The sequence below is a fragment of the Aplidium turbinatum genome, chromosome 6 (assembly GCF_918807975.1).
Source record: "Aplidium turbinatum chromosome 6, kaAplTurb1.1, whole genome shotgun sequence".
Taxonomy (NCBI): Eukaryota; Metazoa; Chordata; class Ascidiacea; order Aplousobranchia; family Polyclinidae; genus Aplidium; species Aplidium turbinatum.
The window spans coordinates 1,955,040-1,976,724 of NC_137477.1; the positions used below are offsets into that span (position 1 = coordinate 1,955,040).

The window sequence follows — 21,685 nt, forward strand, 5'->3', positions numbered from 1 at the left end:
CACAAAATAGATCATGTTTGAAACGCCCATAACTTTGTCACATGTGGTCCAATCTAAAAAAAGAACTTTCTCTAGAATCAGCGTGAAAATCTCTACAAAACTTTAAAAAAAGCACTAAAATTAATGATCAAACCAAACTTTACAAAATTCTCTGGATGATGTGACATGTAAATACGGTACCCCAAATCAAACTTGGTGAAGGGTGCACCAATAAATACAATGTGATGACAATGCACTCATAATATTTATAACAAACCAAACAATTTTTTTTGGATAACAAAGTAACACTGCAACTAAACAACAAAGTAACACTATGCAACTACTGCTGTTTTGATTGATACACAACTTTTCATCGCAATTCGAATGACGCAAGACATAAATACATTAAATAGCTCGAAGCTGAAAGACATAAATAACTCAAAATCTGAATGCCGCAAGACAAGACACTTACTTATGTCAATTGTGTTTTTTTTACTATGACAGTAATTACATTGGTCAAGGTACCAATGTCACATAACAAGGAACCTGTTTTGGTAAGACAACAACATTAAGGACTTGATGCAAACATTGGTCATAGAGAAAGTCGAATGAGCTAACACTAACCTGAAAGCTGACTCACTTGAAGGTAGTATGAGCCACTTCAGAGAATGCTACGCTTTTAGTAATAATTACGGCTTCTATTGAAACAGGCTGACAGTGCGTTCAAGTAGAACAATGAAAGATAGAAAATATACGACAACATAGTATGGGCTTATCACACCCATGAATTCTACAGTGAAATGGATTTGTATCAATATGTCCAAATCTTATAACAAAAATCACACTTGTATGGTTTTTCACCAGAGTGAATTCTTTTGTAAGAATTAAAAGTAGATCTGTCAGGAAAACACGTGTGGCTTTCACCTGAGTGAATTCTTCGATGATTTATCAAGCTTGTTTTTTGTAAAAAACACTTATTGCATTCATCACTATGAAATGGCTTTTCACCTGAATGGATTCTTTGGTGTTTCACCAAATTGTTTTTTGTGAAAAACACTTGTCACATACATCACATTTGTATGGTTTTTGACCTGAATGGATTCTTTTGTGAGTTATCAGATTTCTTTTATCTGAAAAACACTTGTTGCATACATCACACTGGTATGGTTTTTCACCTGAATAAATTCTTTGATATGTCAAACTTGACCGTTGTGTAACCTGTTACCGCATACATCACACTTGTATGGTTTTTCACGGGAGTGACTCTTTCGGTGAGTTATCAAATTTTCTTTTTGTGAAAAATGCTTGTTGCATACATCACACTTGTATGATTTTTCACCTGAGTGAATTCTTTGATGAGTTGTCAAATTTGATTTATCTGAAAAACACTTGTTGCATACATCACACTGGTATGGTTTTTTAAATGAATGAACTCTTTGGTGAGTTATCTGATGTATTTTACATGAAAAGCACTTTTTGCATACACTACATTTGCATGCCTTTTCAACTGAGTGAACTGTTTCCGTCAACACAAAGTTTTCTGCAACATTCGAACAGTGATTAATATTCCTGTGGACTCCATATTCTAAAACAGGAGTCACCAAACTTTTTTTCTGTGGGTCGGATTGCTGCGAGATTAACAGCTGCGGGCCGGATGCAAATTGCGAAAAGATATACCACTATTTAGAATCTCCATTGACTTGAATTTGACATGAATAAATAACAAAGTCAGCGGTGGAATAGCAAAGTTGTGATGAAAATCGAAAGGTTGCAGGAAAAGTTATCCCCTGCCGTGATACACTACAGGGCATCGTGCTCTTGAAAAAACATTACATCTTTTTTTCCTTAACAGTTGTAGTGCAGCTGTTATTTCCGCAGCACCTAGCGGGCCGGATGAAATCAGTTCGGGCCAAAGTTTGGTGACCCCTGTTCTAAAACATCTTCAACTTTCTCAACAATTCCTTTCATGTTTTCCATACTCAGGGAAACATCAGTTGATAGAACAAAATAACTTTGCACTACTGAAGCGAAGAATACTAACCAAAAAATAACAAAATGGAAATAAAATATTCTAAATGTTGTTACAACGTCACTCCCTGCAATATCAACCTGTAAACATCAACAAATTAAACTTTGTGAGATGTGTATTAGGGTGCGGTGAAAAAAAAATTGAATTTGAAAAAGAATAGTTCTGAAATGGTGGCCTAGGCCTAAAAAACATGTTCTATCATATTTATGGGAGGTTGCATCCAACACTGCCCGTGCAACCTGAGGGGGCAAATACATAAAATTGGTATAACTTGTAAACCGTAGGTCATAGAAACTTGGTTCTATAGATTCAGAAATACAATGTTCCTATCTGTATAATAAAGAAAATTTTCTCTAAAACTAAAGGTTTTTTATAAAGTTTGAAAAATGCACATTTTGCATATAAATCGATCTTTTTCAAGCAAGCACTTTACTTACATAAAAAGAATGACAGTGGTCAATAGAAAATGTTAAATGGAGATCCGATTAGGTGATTCTTGAATGGTTTTTGACGCTGATTCGGAAAATTTTCTTAACTTTTTCCTGGCACATCAGGTTGGCGAGATATTTGCGTTTTAAATAGAAACTTGGTTCTATGGATTATGTTCCTATCTGTATTAAAAAGAAAATTTTCTCTAAAACTAAAGGTTTTTTTATAACCCAAACAAACAGCTATTTAACGTTTACTGGCCTAGTAACAATCAAAATACGACTTGAAGCAAGCCTGAGGATACATGATGTAGAATATATAACTTGCGTTTTGCGTTATGATATTTTTTGACTTCAACAGTATCAGACTTACTAAGTAAGGTACCGGTACTAAGTACAAACAAAATGCATGCATTGTTTTGCTTAACAAACTAGACAAATAAGCAAAACAAAGCTATCGATGAACAAATGCAACTCTACATTATAGTAGGCCAAAGCCTACTGAGCAACACCCCATCAAGGTATGAAGGCCATTTATATATAATTACTAGGGTGGCTCTTATATGAGGGTAAAAATTTAAACTGATTTTTTTGCAGCTCTCAGGGTGTCAATTGGATACAATTGATATAAAAATACTGCAGCCAAAATTTGATGCATTTTGATTGGTCTTTACAGGTAGTCTAGAGGGGTGTAACTTTTGTAAAATCGTGTTCAGGTTTAATTGCAGATAAAGATAAACAGCTATCATATTTCAGCAAAAAAGGCCCATTTCCAACATAAGCAAACTTATGGGCATTGTTTTATCAGTAATATCATGTCTTCATCATTTCAATGTTATCTTACATTATAAGTTTAAAACGACTTATTTTACACTAACTTATGATGCTCAAAACCTCGGTTTAAAATTAATTTGAAAAAATGGAACATAAATGATACAAATAAACAGTCCAACAAAGTTGTTGCAAAAGGTTCCCAACAATGGGCATAATCTGCTCAAAGTTGATTCGTTTGCTCATTGCATATGAACGTTAATATAGAAATGTATCAGTGGTAGTATGAGCGTATCAAAGTTAACGGATGCTGCTCTGTTCATTGTTTGGGCTGGATGAGAGTTTCTTTATGTGCATCTGGAAAGATGCGTCGATGCTCAGTAACCACTTGCAATAGAAACTGCAGCTGCTCTTCATCTTTTGTCAACAGTCGGTTATAAGACTGCACAAGAGCAACTCCGAGAATTATGAAGCATTTAGTTTGGGGGGGGTCTGCCGAGGGGGCACGATTTTTTTATTTTTGGCCATGATTGAGGTCCTATTAACTTACTGCTAAACTAAATTAGTTTAACAACCCAAATTTTTCACAAGTAATAGTACTTCTGCCAAATATTGAAAAAACATGTCATTGCAAATTTTCACTGGGGTCATGGGTAACCTGGATTTTAAAAGGACCTCACTTTTTGCTTTTTTTCATTTCGCCCCATGTTTCACATTAAATACCTCCCAACCCCTTTAATATTTTGTACCGGTACTGAAATTTTCTCAGTTCATAGAAAATCCTGTAAACAACATTTCTACCAAATTTCAGCCAAAACCAATCAAAAATGGGGTATTGGGAAGGTTTTAAAATTTTGGAAAATTGTAGCCGAGAGCTGGAAATGGCCAACTTTGGATGCCTATGATCTTTGACCTTTTAGTGTTACAGTATGAACGATGTTATTTTGTCAATTTTTGGCAGAAGTACTATCACCTGCAAAAAATTTGGGTTGTTACCTAATTTAGTTTAGCAGTAATAGGGCCTCAAACATAGCCAAAAATAAAAAATCATGCCCCCTCGGCAGACCCCCCAAACTAAATGCCTCATAACTCTCGTGTTTCTCAATAAATTTCCCTCAAATTTTGCAGTTGTTCATTATATAGGATAGTAAAAAGGTGTGTAAAATTTAAGGGAAATCGGAGAGGTTGAATTTCTTGACTGTGTGAATTGACATGGAATGGCCCTGCTAGTGCCCTAAACTTTGAGTAGGCCTATGCGTGGACTACCTCTAAACATTATCAAAATGGCCTAAAATTTGGCATGGTGGGCTTTTTCAGTAATTGGATCCAACTCAGAGGGTGAGAGCGAAACATTTCCAACTTTCAAAATTAAGAGCCACCCTAATAATTACAGAATGCAAAGTTATGTTCTTCAGTAAAGTAGCAGCTTAGAATTTTATCCTTGTTACGAAAGAACGTAATCTTGGCCTCGGAGTCAAGAATGCCACCATGCGTTGATCGAGATGAGGAGCCATGATTCCAGCTGCCACGTTTGATAACTAAATCTCTAACTACAGCAAGTGGTAGAAATGGTTTTGAGAAAAAAAGCTTGACCTTGCTCCAAAACATTACTGAAGGTATTGAGGTTATTCTCGGTCATGCCTATTTTACTATTGTTTCAAGCGAATCACCACTTGAAACAGAAATGGCAACGTCCACGCAATGGCCGCCTTGCACACTCCATGTAAACATGATGTTCCAACTTCTTTTGTGACAACTTCATTCGAACATGTTCATTGTTCACAGTACAAAAGTATCAATTGTCATGGTGATTCCACGGCTCTCTTTACACCATGGCCCTCTGAACTTCTTCTTAGCCTTGAGCCCAGAAACTGGTTTGATTGCAATGTTTGCATACTTAAGGAGGAACACATGCTTACCGATTCAGAGGTGGACGCACTAACCACTAAGCTTTGGTAATATCTTTTAATGAAATACTTCAGACTGAAGCGCGTTTCATTTGTCATATATTTGTCACAGTTGCATTAAAATATATCTGGATTGTTAGGACAGCATCCTGTTTGTCAAAGGCATATTTTATTAGCCTAAAGATCAGAAAAAAAACTTTTTGAAGTAATGACTTGGCCTTAGCAAAGGCTTAGAATAAAATCCATTTCAGTACGCCCACCTTTTCAATATAAAGCTGCATTCATAAACACATGCCTTTCGGTCTATTTTTCTTTTTCTTGTGATGTACCGGTACTGATTCACAACCGCTTTCATTGAATATTCATGTCTCCCTTACATTAATCACATTTCATTTCAACCCTTGCTTGCGTTTTGAACTTTCGTACAATATTAACCAATCGAACCAGACAAGTGCAATTATGACATCATAGCAGTAAACGGTGCTGAAAATAAGTAATTTGCTAATTGAAAGCGTTTGAGTAACGATTTCAAAAATATTTTCACTATGGAATATCACGAAAACTAGAACCAAATCGAAAAAACCACTTGTATTTTCAGAATCAGGGGCACTGAAATACCCTAATATGATTCTCACCTTTTGTACCAAATATTTTTTTGTTGACCTGTGTAATTAACGTTATAACTTCAAACAACTGTATCAAATGGTAGACAATTTTTGAGTAAAAAACATATAATATTATTGTCAAATAAATAAATATTTAGGAAAAACAAGTTTTACTCAATGCGTCCGCCATTTGTGTCGATAGCAAATCAGAGACGCTTCGAAAAGGATCTGCAAAAGTCACGAATAACTCTGAGGTATTTTGGCTCATTCTTTTTTTCAGATCATCCAAACTTTGGTGGTGTTTAGTCGTAACCTTGTTCTCCTAGGTAAGACCAGATGCCAAAGTCTAGAGTGTTCAGGTCTGGAGATGAAGGAGGCCATTCTTCCTTGGAAATGAAGAACGGCACATTGGCTGAAAGCCAGTTTTGCGTTCTCTTAAAGCTCCATGTAAAGAGGCAAAATCATGTTGGAATGACCAATTACGTTTTTTGAAGTGTTTCTTTGCCCAAGGCAACAGTGAACCCTCAAGAATATCAATTCGGTACTTTTCTTGGTTCAATTTCACTCCTTGGTTCATAAAAATCAATGGACAACTTCCTGATTCGTTGGCTGCGGCCCACACCATCACTGATGACGCCCCTTGTCTCCTAGTGACTACCCGGGGCTCCACATCACAATCTCTTGACTAAACACGATCATTCTGACTGTTAAAATGATGCTGGACATCAAATTTCTTCTCATCGCTGAACACAAGGTTTGGCAGAGTGCCTCCTCCTTCAATGCGTGGGAGCAGAATTCTGGCTCTGGAGAGACGTTTCTCAATGGTATTGGCATTTAGCAACTGTTTCATAATGTGTTTGAATAGGCTCATCTTAAAATCTTTCTTGAGAACTGTGAACATGGTTCCATTCTTTGGTGAGTTGTCAGATGTAGTTTCTGTGAAAAACACTTGTTGCATACATCACACTTGTATGGCTTTTCACCTGAATGAATTCTTTGGTGAGTTATCAGATATCTTTTATCTAAAAAACACTTATTGCATATATACATCACACTTGCATGGTTTTTCACCTGAGTGAATTCTTTGGTGAAAAAGTTGAAGAAAGTTACTTAGGACAACACAATAGCCTAAAGTTCAAGCAGTAAAACGTGGTTGAAATATTTAAAAGGTATTTACTATGTCAACCTGAAACAACACATCAGAACTTAGTGAAAGGTGCACTAACAAATACAATGTGATAATGTGATGATAGCTCACTCACAATATTCATTACAAAGCAAACAATATCTATTTGATGACAAGAAAACGTTGACAACAATATACCTATCTGTGATTTACTGTTTTACATGGAAATCTTGAAGAACAAACAAATACTTTTGTTGAAAATTGAATGAGGCTGTTCACCAGGCATTAAATTAAATAATAGGAGATGTTCTACTGGTGCAAATTGAGCTAAACTATCACAAGATGTATACAGTGACAATCTGCTTTTATTCCGACGTTTCGTCAATCAGACACGACTGACTTCTTCAGGGGCTAGACCAGGTAGTGACTACCTGTCTAGCATGGCAAAACACAGGACCATGTTGTTGAAACCAACTAAACACGCAAAATGAAAATTCAACTCTAGACAAAATTATCGCGCGCAAAGTTTGAATTAAGTTAGAAAAAAGGAAAGATTTAAATTTTAACAATTAACAACCCAGACAAAAATCTGTCATTTTTACATCTACCCAACGTCCGCAGACGTTGAATCAATGTAAAAATGATGGATTCTGCTGTCAGGGAAGAAACTGAAATACTGACAAGAGAGGAGAATGAACGGCATGAGTCATGATGAAACGAGTTTAAAAAACGCACTACTGCACAGTTTTACAATCAGCGTGAAACCAATTTAAAAAACGTAAAATAACCACTTACAATAGTTTTTTGTTGATAGCAAAAACGCTGCGCCTCAATGGATTTCCAAGAAAGCATGCTTGCCAACGACAACCAAAAAGTTTAGCACTTCCATCTACCCAGTTTAAGTCTTTTGTTTCTTTACCTTATATCAAGGGAGTTTCTGAAAATATTCGGCGTATCCTAAATGAAATTGGTGTAAAAGTCGCTTTGAAACCTTTCTTGAAAATAAGTAAATTTTTGCCGTCTTTAAAAGACCCCTTGAAACAAAGCGAAATCTCGGGTTTGGTGTACCAAGTTTCTTGTGTTGATTGTAATTTAATTGATGTTGGCCAAACAAAACGAGATCTTAAATCTCGCATTAATGAACACAAAAGAGCTTTCAAATATCAATGCCCGGAACATTCTGCTCCTTGCATGCATGCCATAACTTCAGTTATTTTACGTTTTTTAAATTGGTTTCACGCTGATTGTAAAACTGTGCAGTAGTGCGTTTTTTAAACTCGTTTCATCATGACTCATGCCGTTCATTCTCCTCTCTTGTCAGTATTTCAGTTTCTTCCCTGACAGCAGAATCCATCATTTTTACATTGATTCAACGTCTGCGGACGTTGGGTAGATGTAAAAATGACAGATTTTTGTCTGGGTTGTTAATTGTTAAAATTTAAATCTTTCCTTTTTTCTAACTTAATTCAAACTTTGCGCGCGACAATTTTGTCTAGAGTTGAATTTTCATTTTGCGTGTTTAGTTGGTTTCAACAACATGGTCCTGTGTTTTGCCATGCTAGACAGGTAGTCACTACCTGGTCTAGCCCCTAAAGAAGTCAGTCCTGTCTGATTGACGAAACGTCGGAATAAAAGCAAATTGTCACTGTATACATCTTGTGATAGTTTAGCTCAGGGGTGGGGAACCTGCGGCCCGCGGGCCGAATGCGGCCCGCGTGACTGTTCCATGTGGCCCGCGTCAAAATTTTTTTACTGTTGTTAATGTCAAAATTTCTTCAAGTTGCAGGGACCGAGTCAGCTTTTGAACTTCTTGTTTGCAAAAGTGAAATCATTTGAAGCTAAACTACGTCTGTGGAAAGTACAACTTGAAAACAATGACACCGCACATTTCCCTACCTTGCAAGAGCAAAAGCCTTCTACAGCCAAATATGCCCATGAATGTGTCAATCTTATGGAGACATTTAATGCAAGAGTAAAGAAATGGAGTTTGATATTTTTGTCTCTCCTTTCAATGTGGTTGCAACTGATGTTCCTAGTAACTTCCAACATGAAATAGTAGAGATCCAGAGTGACGGTACGTTGAAAGCGATGTACCAAAACATTCCACTGCTAAACTTTTATCAACGCTACATAAATGCTGATGATTTTCCAGTCATGTGGAAATATGATTTGAAATATGTGTCTGTTTGGATTGGAAGCACCTACCGTTGCGAGCAGTTTTTTTTCCAAATTGAATCTAACAAAAAGTCGTCTTCGCTCCAGACTGACTGATAAAAACGTGGAGATGCAGTTAAGAGTTGCAACATCTTCTGTGTCAGCAGACATCACACGACTCACTAAAAAAAAAACTTTCAGCCATCCTACTAACTGTGAAAGTGAAATAAATCATTGTCTTCTTCGCTACGTTTTTTATCTGTAAATAACATTTCGAAATTTTTATTGGCCCGCCCGTGTTATTTCTCATTTTATGTGGCCCGCAATACTAAAAAGGTTCCCCGCCCCTGGTTTAGCTCAATTTGCACCAGTAGAACATCTCCTATTATTTAAATACTTTTGTTTTTAGCTCTTTTGAAACTGACACAAAGCTAATAATGTGGGTGCAATATTTTAATTTTTAGACATTGCAATGCAATGAAAATTTTTCACTGTAAATGGCGACAAGTGAAGATTACGTTGAGATGAAGAAAATTACTTAGGACAACACAACAGCCTAACGTTCAAGCAGCAAAATGTAGTTAAAATATTTGAAAGGAATTTACTATGTCAAACTGAAAAAACAAATCAAACTTTGTAAAGAGTAAAAACTACAATGTGAGGATAGTTCACTCACAATATTCACAACAAACTAAACAATTTCTATCTGATAACAACATATCACTGTGCAACCAAACAACTGGCATTGTAACAAAGACTATAGCAATAGCATCCACATTCATTGCTTAATTGTATTGAACATGAATTGCAAATAAATGAGGATGTTATGACAAAATGCACTTTGATAACAATAATTAGTATGTGTCACAATCAATGTGCAAGGCCTCGCGACGGGCTGCTTTGTATCTTGATCGAACGTGCTGTTTTGATTGTGTTCACTGGGCGATGCGTTATTTTCGGTCATTGACCTGTAGTAACCTCTGATTGCGAAATTTTATTATGTAACATATTTCCAGAACATTCTGTAACACGCAAACCTGGAACATTCCATTTTTCACAAATGCCGAATGTCGTTTGTCATGATGTCCTAAGGATGTTTACTAGTAGATCTGTGATTACGAAATCTTTATTATGCGATGTATTTCTAGAACGTTTTACCCTACGTGACAATCTGGAAGCTTCGTTAACTTGCTTGTTTACGTTAGTGCAGCTTGACAGAACAATGAGTTCTTATGATGTAACATTACGTAACCTTCTCGAAGTTACTAGACCGAACAACCTTCTATAAATAGTGGTGTAATTTGCGTAACCATTATTATTATTATGAGTTGATTGTGAGAGCTGATCATTATTGTAGTAGTGGTAGTTGGCAATAGACGCAAAGATTATTGTTGATCGAGAGTTGAAGTCATTGAATATGAGTAAAGCTGAGTTGATGCTAATACAATTTCTATTTGAATAAATTGCTGGAATTGCTGAACCATTCGTCAAAGTCCTTCAACAATTTTTATTATCATTTCACTAGTAGAACTATTCGACATTTAATTGACTGCTTTTCGGTAAATCCCATTAAACTACGTCATTAATCCTTTCCAAGTCTCTTTCCTGTTAAGAGATAGAAAGAAATTGTGACAGTATTCATATAATAATACTGATGGTTGTATTTATGGCAGTTTATGAAGAAAACTTTATTTTATGAACGAACAACCAAGTATTTGATGCAGTTGTGTTTTATATAAAAACCACTTTTTGCATATCTCACATTTTAAATGGCTTTTCGGCTGAGTGAATCCTTTGGTGAGCTACCAGATATCTTTTATCTTAAAAACACTTCTTGCATACATCACACTTATATATATGGCTTTTCACCAGAACGAATTCTTTGATGAGTAGTCAAGTGCGGTTTTTGTGAAAAACACTTGTTGCATACATCACACTTGTATGGTTTTTCACTTCAATGAATTCTTTGGTGCGTTATCAAGTTCGTTTTTTGTGAAAAACACTTATTGTACACATCACACTTGTATGACTTTTTACCTGAATGAATTCTTTGGTGAGTTGTCAAGTGCGGTTTGTATGAAAAACATTTGTTGCATACATCACACTTGTACGGTTTTTCACCTGAATGAATTCTTTGGTGAGTCATCAAATTCGTTTTTTGTGAAAAACACTTGTTGCATACATTACACTTGTATGGTTTTTCACCTGAATGGATTCTTTGGTGAGTTACCAGATTTCTTTTATCTAAAAAACACTTGTTGCATACATCACACTTGTATGGTTTTTCAGCGGAATGAATTCTTTGGTGGGTTTTCCAAGACGTTTTTTGTGAAAAACATTTGTTACATATGTCACACTTGTATGGCTTTTCACCTGAATGAACTTTTTGGTGAGTTTTCAAGTTCGGTTTTTGTGAAAAACACTTGTTGCATACATCACACTTAAATGGTTTTTCACCGGAGTGAAGTCGTTGGTGACTTTTCAAGGTTGGTTTTTGTGAAAAAGACTTGTTGTATAAACTACACCGGTATGGTTTTTGGTATATTTTCCTGTGGTCTTCATATTCTTCAACATCTTCAAGCTTGACAACAATTCCTTCAAGGTTTTCCATATGTTGTGGAAATTACGTTGATGTCATTTATCAAAAGTATTACTTAGGACTATGCAACAACCTAACGTTCAAGCAGCAAAGACTGCGTCAACCTGAAAAAACAAATTATTCTTGGTGAAGGATGCACCAACCAATTCAATGTGAGGATAGTTCACTCACAATATTTATAACAAACCAAACAATTTCTATCGGATAACAACATAACACTGTGCAACTAAACAACTGGCATTGTAACAAAGACTATAGTATTCATTCATAATTGTGTTGAGCATGCACTGCAAATACATGTGATTGTTATGAACAAAATGCACATCGATAACAATAATTACAAACAATGTTTATATAAGATTAAACAGCCATGTCTATTCATAAGAAGACAAAATAAAACCAACACCAACAAGGAGGAACCCAATCCCCAAATCAATCCTCAAAACTATGAATCCTGTAATACGAACTGCATTAATCTGGACATATTCGTTTAGTTTTAAAGAAGGTATGTTTAGCTCCCACTACAGATGTGTTTTAAATGGAAAGACCAGTATAAACCTAAAACACGCAATTAGAGTTGTAAATGCAAAAGAAAACTTGGGCCAAAAAAACGCGCAATTATAAGGGCAATTTCTAAAAGGCCTACTTTTGTTTTTTCCATCTTTTCAAAGATAAATTTTCAAAAGTGGTGTTGGTTGAGGTTACTGACAGTTCGCGGAAAAACTTTTTGTGGTTGTTCTAATTTTATTATTGTGGGCAATTGGCAATCTACAGAGCATTTCTACATTTTTGAAAAGATCAAGAAAACGAAAGTAGGCCTTTTAGAAACTTCCCACAAAATGTCTCATAGCTGGCCGTAATTCTAAAGACCATGCGTAGAGTTAAAATTACACTCTTAAAATTATGAAATTTCTCCCTGGTTAAAAACTATCTTGACAATACATACATCACACACGGTTTTGCATGAAAGGCACTTGTTGCATATATCACAGTTCTATTGTGAATTAGTATTTTTACAGATGTATTTCTTGTGAAAAACATTTATTTCATACACCACACTTGTAAGGTTTGGCACCTGTGCGAAATCTTTGGCAAGTCATCAAATGTGCTTTTTTGTGAAAAACACTTTGTTGTGAAATCTCTTCTGTTGTTACGTAAGACGTTTTAGTTTAGTGCCCGTATTCACCTCAGGCGGCGACGCACTGCAAATGCTTGTTTGTGTTCTTAAAGTTCTTTCATTTCACAATGCATAGTTGGTGTAAGGTAGCCGATGTTTGAGGTAGTGGCTTTTGTGTTTAGAACAGTACATCTAGAGTTGTATTAACTATTGATTTGTTTCTTATGGTTTTGTTCAGATTCCTAGTTTGTTAAACCTTACAATAAGGGAACGTTCAAATATTACGTAACGCTTTTTTTCGGAATTTTTGACCCCCCCCCTCTCCCATGTAACGCCAACGTAACGCTTTTTTCAATCCCCCCTCCCCCATGTAACGCTTTTTCACTACAAATTCAGTACAAAAAACTACCATTCCGTACTCGAAAGCGTTACGTAACGTTTTGCTTGAACCCCCTCCCCCCCGATGTGACGCTAATGTAACGCTTTGCATAAACCCCCCTTCCCCTCGAAGGCGTTACGTAATATTTGAACGTTCCCTAAGGTTTTGTTATGTAGTTTATAACACACTTGTTGTATAAGTCACAGTTATATGACTTTTACTTGAGTGACATTTTTTTTATCAACATAATATTTTAGAGCTTCGCTAGAGAGTTTGTCTGGTTGAACCATAGGCATACGAAGCCAAGTAGCGTGATTAAGTTTAACATCTTCAAGTTTATTACATATAGAAAAACAAAACTACGCAACAAATTCGCACCTTGCCTTTCTACCATATCATGTGATCTGTTTAACACCTTTTGATGCAGTTATCTTTGAATCTCGTGGAGCCTATGTCATTGAATTTGAGCTAGTCAGAAGTACTGTGCAGTTTTTGTGTTTTCTTGTTTATAGATTTAGTTAACCATTGTATTTTATTCAGATGTAGTTAAGTTGTATGTATATTATTCCTGAAAAGGACATCTAGTGATGTCGAAAACGTTCGATACTTAATTTGTTGCGAAGTTTTGTGTTTCTATATGTAATAAACTTGAAGATGCTAAACTTGATCATGTTACTTGGCTTCGTATGCCTATGGTTCAACATAATGTTTTCTGCAACAGCTGAACAGTCATTCATATTCTTCAACATCTAAGCTTTACTCTTGTGTGACATCTTTTGGTCAATACAATGTTTTCTGCAACAGCTGAATAGTCATTCATATTCCTGTGGTCTTCATATTCTTCAACATCTTCAAGCTTCACAACAATTCCTTCAAACATTTTTGTGTGTGTAAAATTTACGTTGATATGAAGAAAATTACATACGCAACAGCCTAAAGTTCAAGCAGTAAAATGTGGTTAGAATATTTGAAAGGAATTTACTACGTCAACCTGAAACAACACATCAAACTTAGTGAAAGGTGCACTAACAAATACCATGTGATGATAGTTCACTCACAATATTCATTAAAAAGCAAACAACATCTATCCCATGACAAGAAAACGTTGACAACAATATATCTATGTGTGATTTACTGTTTTAAATGGCAATCTTGAAGAACAAACAAATACTTTTGTTTAGCTCTTCTGAAAAGCTAATAATGTGGGTGCAATATTTTTATTTTTAGACATTGCAATGAAATGAAAATGCCTCACTGTAAATGGGGAGAAGTGAAAATTACGTTGATATCAATACAATTACTTGGGACTATGCAACAGCCTAACGTTCAAGCAGCAAAGGGTGGTTGAAATATTTAAAAGGAATTTACTAGGTCAACCTGGAACAACACATCAAACTTTGTGAAGGGTGCACTAACCAATACAATGTGATGATAGTTCACTCACAATATTCATTTCAAAGCAAACAAATTCTATCCGATAACAACATAACACTGTGCAACTAAACAACTGGCATTGTGACAAAGACTGCAGCATCCCTTTGCTGAACAAAAAAGAAAGCATACTAAAATATCCTGCAGGTGAGCTTTTAGTTAAGGAAAAATTACATTCAATTAAAACTTTGGATATAAAACAGCTGACATATCAAGCCAGACTTGAAGGCACAGATACCTTGTGGTTTACACCAAAGAAATACCTTTTTGAAAAATTATATTCAACACAAGCTCTTTTATGAAACGATTGACATATCAAGGCAGACTTTGAGTGACAGCTGCCTGACTGTTTACACTGCAGAAGTGCTTGTTACTGCAACTGCATACATCACACTTGTTTGGTTTTTCATGAGCGAAATCTCTGTAAGTCATCACAGAAAGTGACATTGGGACCTGGCCATAGCAATAACAGTAGGCGAACCTCTTTGCCACTGCCACAACATTATTGACTTGTTTCCAAAATTGGGGAAACGCACTAACTCATAGCATGACCACTGCACAACATGCAATAGTTAAGAAATGGAAAAAAATGTATGACTTTAAAGAGACTCAGATGGTAAGGACAGAAACTAAAGAGGGAAGTAAGAAGTTCTCACAAAGCATCTTTAAACTGCATACGTCACATCTCAACGTGAACTTATTCATTCAACATCAAACTTGATCGACACAAAAATTTGGCAATGTATATATCATGCTTGGTATTGGTCTGCATAAAAGGTTTGGTTACCAATCAAACCTGCATTGCATGAAAACTACTTTTGACATAGTTCTACAAATTATCACATAAATTCATTGTTTGGTGATTTACCAAACATGTTACTTGTAAAACATGTAACTAGTAGGATACATTGGGTCAGCTACTATTCAGCGAGTTTCCTATTCGGCGAGAGCCTTTTTCGGCGAGTACCCTATTCGGCGAGTTTTTGAAAATCCAAGGACGCCTTGTGCAACTCCAACGATTGAATATTTAGACATTGAATCAATGTAGAAATGAACTGTTAGGCTGACTGGGTTCTTGGAACAAATCGAAGGGCTTCTGTAAATGTTTCTCAGTTTCAACGCATCTTAGTCAGCAAAGTTCTCTTTTCTATACGATGTCAACGTTTAGCGACGTTAAAACGATGTAAAAACGGCAATTTCTGCTGGTCGGGATAACTAGGCTACGGTATCGGCTAATTTCCTTTCAATCCAAGGTGTAGGCCACACATTTGGTTAGCCTTTTCATTCTGTTACTACAATGTAAAAATGAACTGTTAGGCTAACTGGGTTCTTGGAACAAATTTTTGCAGGTCGGGATAACTAGGCTACGGTACTCGATATTTCCTTTCAATGGTGAGAACGTCTGCGCGACGTTCGAAAGAACGTGGGTTCGACACCGCTCCAGAGCACGCGGCTGCGTATCGGCAAAGACACTTAATGGCAAGCCAAAATAAGGGGAGCAGCTGACTCGAAGACTATATGTCACTTTGCTGCTTCCTGTCTGTCTGTTGTATCGCATCTGTGATCGCAGTGTACTGTATGTTATCGCAATGGGCGCAAATAAAAACACGATTATTATTATTATTATTTATTATTATTATCAATCCAAGCTAAGCTGTCCACACATTTGTTGATCCAAAGTAATCATTTTAACTATTCAAAAGTGCTAACTTATAGACATAAAAGAATGACATAAATATCACGAATTTTAATTTAATAAAGTAAACAATATCACACCAAATCAGAAGAATCGGTTTATTTAAATACAGAGCTTTCGCCACACAAGTGTGGCTTCATCAGTATAAACTGAACTATAAAACTATAAACTATAAAATTTAATAGTTCAAATTTTTTTTTTTTTCTGCACGATTTTAACGTTTAGCGACGTTAAAACGATGTAAAAACGGCAATGATAACCTTTCAAAAATTTCAAAAAATCGCCCCATAATTTCTTTTAAAAATTTCAAAAACTCGCCGAATAAGGAACTCGCCGAATCGGGCCATTCCGGATACATCATATTTGTATCGTTTTTACCTGAGTGAATTCTTTGACAAGTTATCAGACATCACTGATGTGAAAAGCACTTAAGGCACTGTCACAATCAATGTGCGAGGTCTTGCGACGGGCTGCTTGTATCTCGATCGAGCGTGCTGTTTTGATTGTAAAATTCTTATGCTATAGGTTATCATCGGTCATTATCCTGAAGTAACCTCTGATTACGAAATCTGTATTATGTAACGTGTATTCTAGGTCATTCGATTGCTACGTGCAGTTCTAGAGTCTTGTTTAAACTTGCTTGTTTATGCCGCTCAATGCAACGTGACCGAACGATGAGTTCGTGTGATGCAACATTACGTAACCTTCTCAAAGTTACTATACCGAGAAACCTTCTATAAATAGTGGTGTGAATTGATGGATAAGGAATAATGGATTAATTCATAGCTGCCAATGGTTAACACCAAAGAAGTGCTTGGTATTGCAATTGCTTTCACAACAAACGCTTTTTATTGATGCAATGCTATTCAAAAGTTTGTTCAAACATTGATCCATAAAATTCTCATGCACCATACCTCAGGCTAGTGATGAACGAATTTGGAGCAATGTTTGAGCAAATATATAAGCTCAAGATTGTCAATATACTCTGTAATGAAATTGCGCTCTTCTGATTCGCGTGTGTGACGTCATTATTATTTTGTTTCGGACGCAGGCATTCTTTCTTTATTGGTACACGCGGTGTTTTGTGTTTTCAACTCGTTGCAGTCTTGAGTTTGTTAGCTGGTGTTAGGTTCCTATGTTTACAGAGTAATGATGTTCTTTTCTGTTTACGTATGTATTTATGTTCTGTATTTAGATATCATACTTTTAAGTTAATTAAAACTTCAGTAAGTGAAATGTCTGGTTATTGTAACAGAACAATTTAATTAACTTGCTTTCCATTTTCAAATAAGTTAATTAAATTGTTTTATATTTAAGTTTTATAAACCTTATTAAAGTTTTATAAACCTAACGTCTTCAAGGCTGATCCAAGTTCTGCGCAATCCAAGAAAACCTGGCTACATTGGTACAAACAATTCACGGGATTCTTAGAAGGTACACCGGATGCGACTGATGTGGACAAGCTAAGATGCCTGATTGCGCATGTAGATGCCGACGTTTATGATTATATTAGTGAGTGCGACACGTTCGACAATGCAGTCGCTACACTACGTGCTCTTTATGAGAAACCTATCAACAGTAGTTTCTCACGCTACCAATTGAAAACTTGCAAACAAGAAATAAGTCAATCGCTAGATGACTATCTACAAAAGCTAAAAACGTTAGCGAAAGATTGTGATTATAGACAGGTGACGGCAATAGAATATCGAAATGAAGCTATATGCGAAACGTTCATTTCTGGTATTGTCTCTCACGAGATTCGACAGCGTCTTTTGGAAAACAACACGCCAGAGACCACAACGCTAGAAGCTATTTTCAAGCAAGCTCGTTCCCTAGAAATTGCTCATCGAAACTCCGAACAATACGACAGGCCGTTTGTGTCAAAGCCGATTTCTGAGTATCATGATGAACCCAGTACTGCTGCTATTCCAAACCAACTTGCGGGTAGTTCCAATCAATCCAGCTTCAAATCAAAATGTGGATATTGTGGAAGTTTTCCAAAACATGCTCGGTCGCTGTGCCCTGCCAGAAAAGTCAAGTGCTACAAATGCAACGCTTACGGACACTACGCGGTGGTTTGTCGCACGAGTTGGAAGAAGTCTTCTGCAATGGAATCGCTCGCGGTGGTATCATCGTCGGAACCAACAGGAGACCCCCCGACAAAGGTAAATGTTAGAATTAGCATCAATGGCATTTGGGCTAATGCATTAATTGACACCGGATCCAGTTTAAGCCATGTGGATAAAGAGTTTGTTCGAAGGCATAATCTTGTAGTTCACCCTCAATCATGTAAAATTGGAATGGCGATAAAAGGAAAAGCGTCAAGTAGTCAAGGTTACTGTCAAGTAAACATTGAACTCGAGCAACGCAAATATGTTGATGTCAATCTGGTGATTTTAAAACACTTACTGACTGACGTAATTTTGGGACAAGACTTCTTAAAACAACACGAGTCAGTAAAAATTGATTTTGGTGGAAAGGAACCATTACTTCAGCTTGGCGCTCTAGGAAAAATTAAAACACCTCTCATGCCACAACTTTTTGAACATTTGACTGCAGATTGCAAACCTATTGCCACAAAATCAAGAAAACAATCTATTACTAATGAAAAATTTATTGGAAATGCCATTCAAACGCAACTAGCTAATAGAACAATTCGTCCAAGTACCTCCCCATGGAGAGCCCAAGTTCTTGTTGTGTCTGGGGAAAATGAAGAAATTCACCGGAAAAGAATGTGTGTGGATTATAGCCGCACAATTAACAAATTCACTGATTTAGACGCTTACCCATTACCCAATATGCAAGATCAAGTAAACAAAATTGCCCAATACACGTTCTTCAGCACACTCGATCTCAAAAGTGCCTATCATCAAATTGAAATTCCCGAAGCTGATCGCTTGTACACCGCTTTTGAAGCAAATGGTCAACTGTACGAGTACAATGTCATTCCATTCGGCTTAACTAACGCGGTGCCATGGTTTCAAAGAATTATAGATGACATTATTGATCGACATTCTTGTAAAAGTACTTTTGCTTACTTAGACAATGTGACAGTGTGTGGCAAAACAAAACAGGAACACGACGAAAATCTGCGTCACTTCCTGGATGTTGCTAAAGACTGCAACCTTACTTTTAATGAAAAGAAGTGCAAGTACTCATGTAAAACAATTGATCTTTTAGGGTATAGAGTTCAAAATGGAACTATAATTCCAGATCCAGAAAGAGTAAGGCCCCTCCTTCAAATGCCTGTGCCCCGGAGTACAAAGGCTCTACGACGAATTGTCGGGTTATTTGCGTACTATGCACGTTGGATACCAAAGTATTCGGATAAAATAAAGCCTCTAACGGAAACAGCATCATTTCCATTGAATCAAGATGCTGAAAACGCGTTTAAAACCTTAAAACAAGTGTTGGCGGACGCGACGTTGCAAGCAATTGATGAAAATTTGCCTTTTTGTGTTGAAACCGATGCGTCGGACGTAGCACTGTCAGCAATACTTCAACAAAACGGTAAACCGGTTGCATTTTTCTCTCGCACCTTAAATCGCCATGAAAAGCATCATGCAAGTGTTGAGAAAGAGGCCACGGCAATAGTGGAAGCTGTTCGAAAATGGTCGCATTTTCTCCACGGCCGTCGTTTTAGCCTCGTCACCGATCAAAATTCGGTAAAGTTTATGTTTGACAACAAAAATCATGGCAAAATTAAAAACGACAAAATTCTCCGATGGAGAGTTGAACTTTCACAATTTTCTTACGACATTATCTATAGGCCTGGGACTTTGAACGTAGCACCAGATGCTATTTCAAGAGCATATTGTGCCAGCACAGCAGACACTACACTGTACGAAATTCACGACAAATTATGTCACCCAGGGGTGACAAGAATGTTTCACTTTATTCGTATGAAAAATTTACCGTATTCAGTTGAAGACGTTCGACGTTTGACTGCTAATTGTGAAGTATGCTGTGAAGTAAAGCCACGATTTTATAAGCCACCGAATGCTACTTTAATCAAATCTACCCAACCGTTTGAGAGACTGAACATAGATTTTAAAGGCCCGATACCATCAGTTTCTAAAAATCGTTATTTTCTTACTATCGTGGATGAGTATTCTCGCTTTCCGTTTGTATTTCCTTGTGCTGATACCAGTGGCGATACTGTGATTTCATGTTTGCATAATTTGTTTTCGGTATACGGTACGCCTAGCATTATCCATTCTGATAACGCCAAAGCGTTTAAATTTTCTAAGAGGTTAAAAGAGTACTTGAGAAATTTGTCTGTTGCGACTAGTTTCACTTCTGTATATAACCCCCAAGGGAATGCTCAATGTGAACGTTACAATGGTATTGTGTGGACTGCCATAAAACTGTGTTTAAGATCGAAAAATTTACGTACTGCCCACTGGGAAGCTGTGTTACCCAAGGCTTTACATTCGATCCGATCATTGCTTAATACTGCCACAAACGAAACCCCTCACGATCGCTTGTTTAATTTTTCACGACGATCATCGTGTGGCACTTCTGTCCCGACTTGGCTCGAAGATGGTCCTGTGTACGTTAGACGGCATGTGCGTAACAGTAAATATGAACCCCTTGTTGACAGTGCCGAGATTCTCGAAAGTAATCCGAATTATGCCCGTGTACGTTTCGAAAATGGTCATGAAGCCACTGTATCTGCCAGAGATCTTGCCCCCACAGGACATTCGTCTTCACCTCCGTCACAAGATGGCGTGCTTGAACCTGATAGCATGGGAGTTAGCCCAGCAGATAATAGGCCTACCGACTTACCGCTCGCCGAAGTTGACGACTCGCCCAAAAAGGTTGTGAAAGCACAAACTGAAGTGGGTTGGCGATCATCAAGAGAACGTAAACCTCCTGATAGGCTATCTTACTAAATGTGTTCTCTTTAAGCTACCGTGTTATTATATTTGCTATGTATTCGCTATTAATATTCTCACTATTTTGGTGGAGGAGATTGTAATGAAATTGCGCTCTTCTGATTCGCGTGTGTGACGTCATTATTATTTTGTTTCGGACGCAGGCATTCTTTCTTTATTGGTACACGCGGTGTTTTGTGTTTTCAACTCGTTGCAGTCTTGAGTTTGTTAGCTGGTGTTAGGTTCCTATGTTTACAGAGTAATGATGTTCTTTTCTGTTTACGTATGTATTTATGTTCTGTATTTAGATATCATACTTTTAAGTTAATTAAAACTTCAGTAAGTGAAATGTCTGGTTATTGTAACAGAACATACTCTATGATGCAAAGTGAAGGCAGAAGGACAAGAAAAATGTATGGTAAAAAATTACATTGGTGAAACTTTCGATTGAGTTATCTAATGAAATTTATATGAACAATACTTAATCCATATATTAGACTTGTATAACTTTCAACCTCAATGAATTCTTCCATGAGTTACCAGATTTGATTCATGTAAATATTGTTGCATAGATCACACTTGTATGG

General features: G+C 36.7%; 1 pseudogene; it reads right to left on the reverse strand.

The window, feature by feature from the left end:
* Nucleotides 1-677: 677 nt before the first annotated feature.
* On the reverse strand, nt 678-11,610 carry LOC145771764 (uncharacterized; annotated as a pseudogene).
* Nucleotides 11,611-21,685: the final 10,075 nt, after the last annotated feature.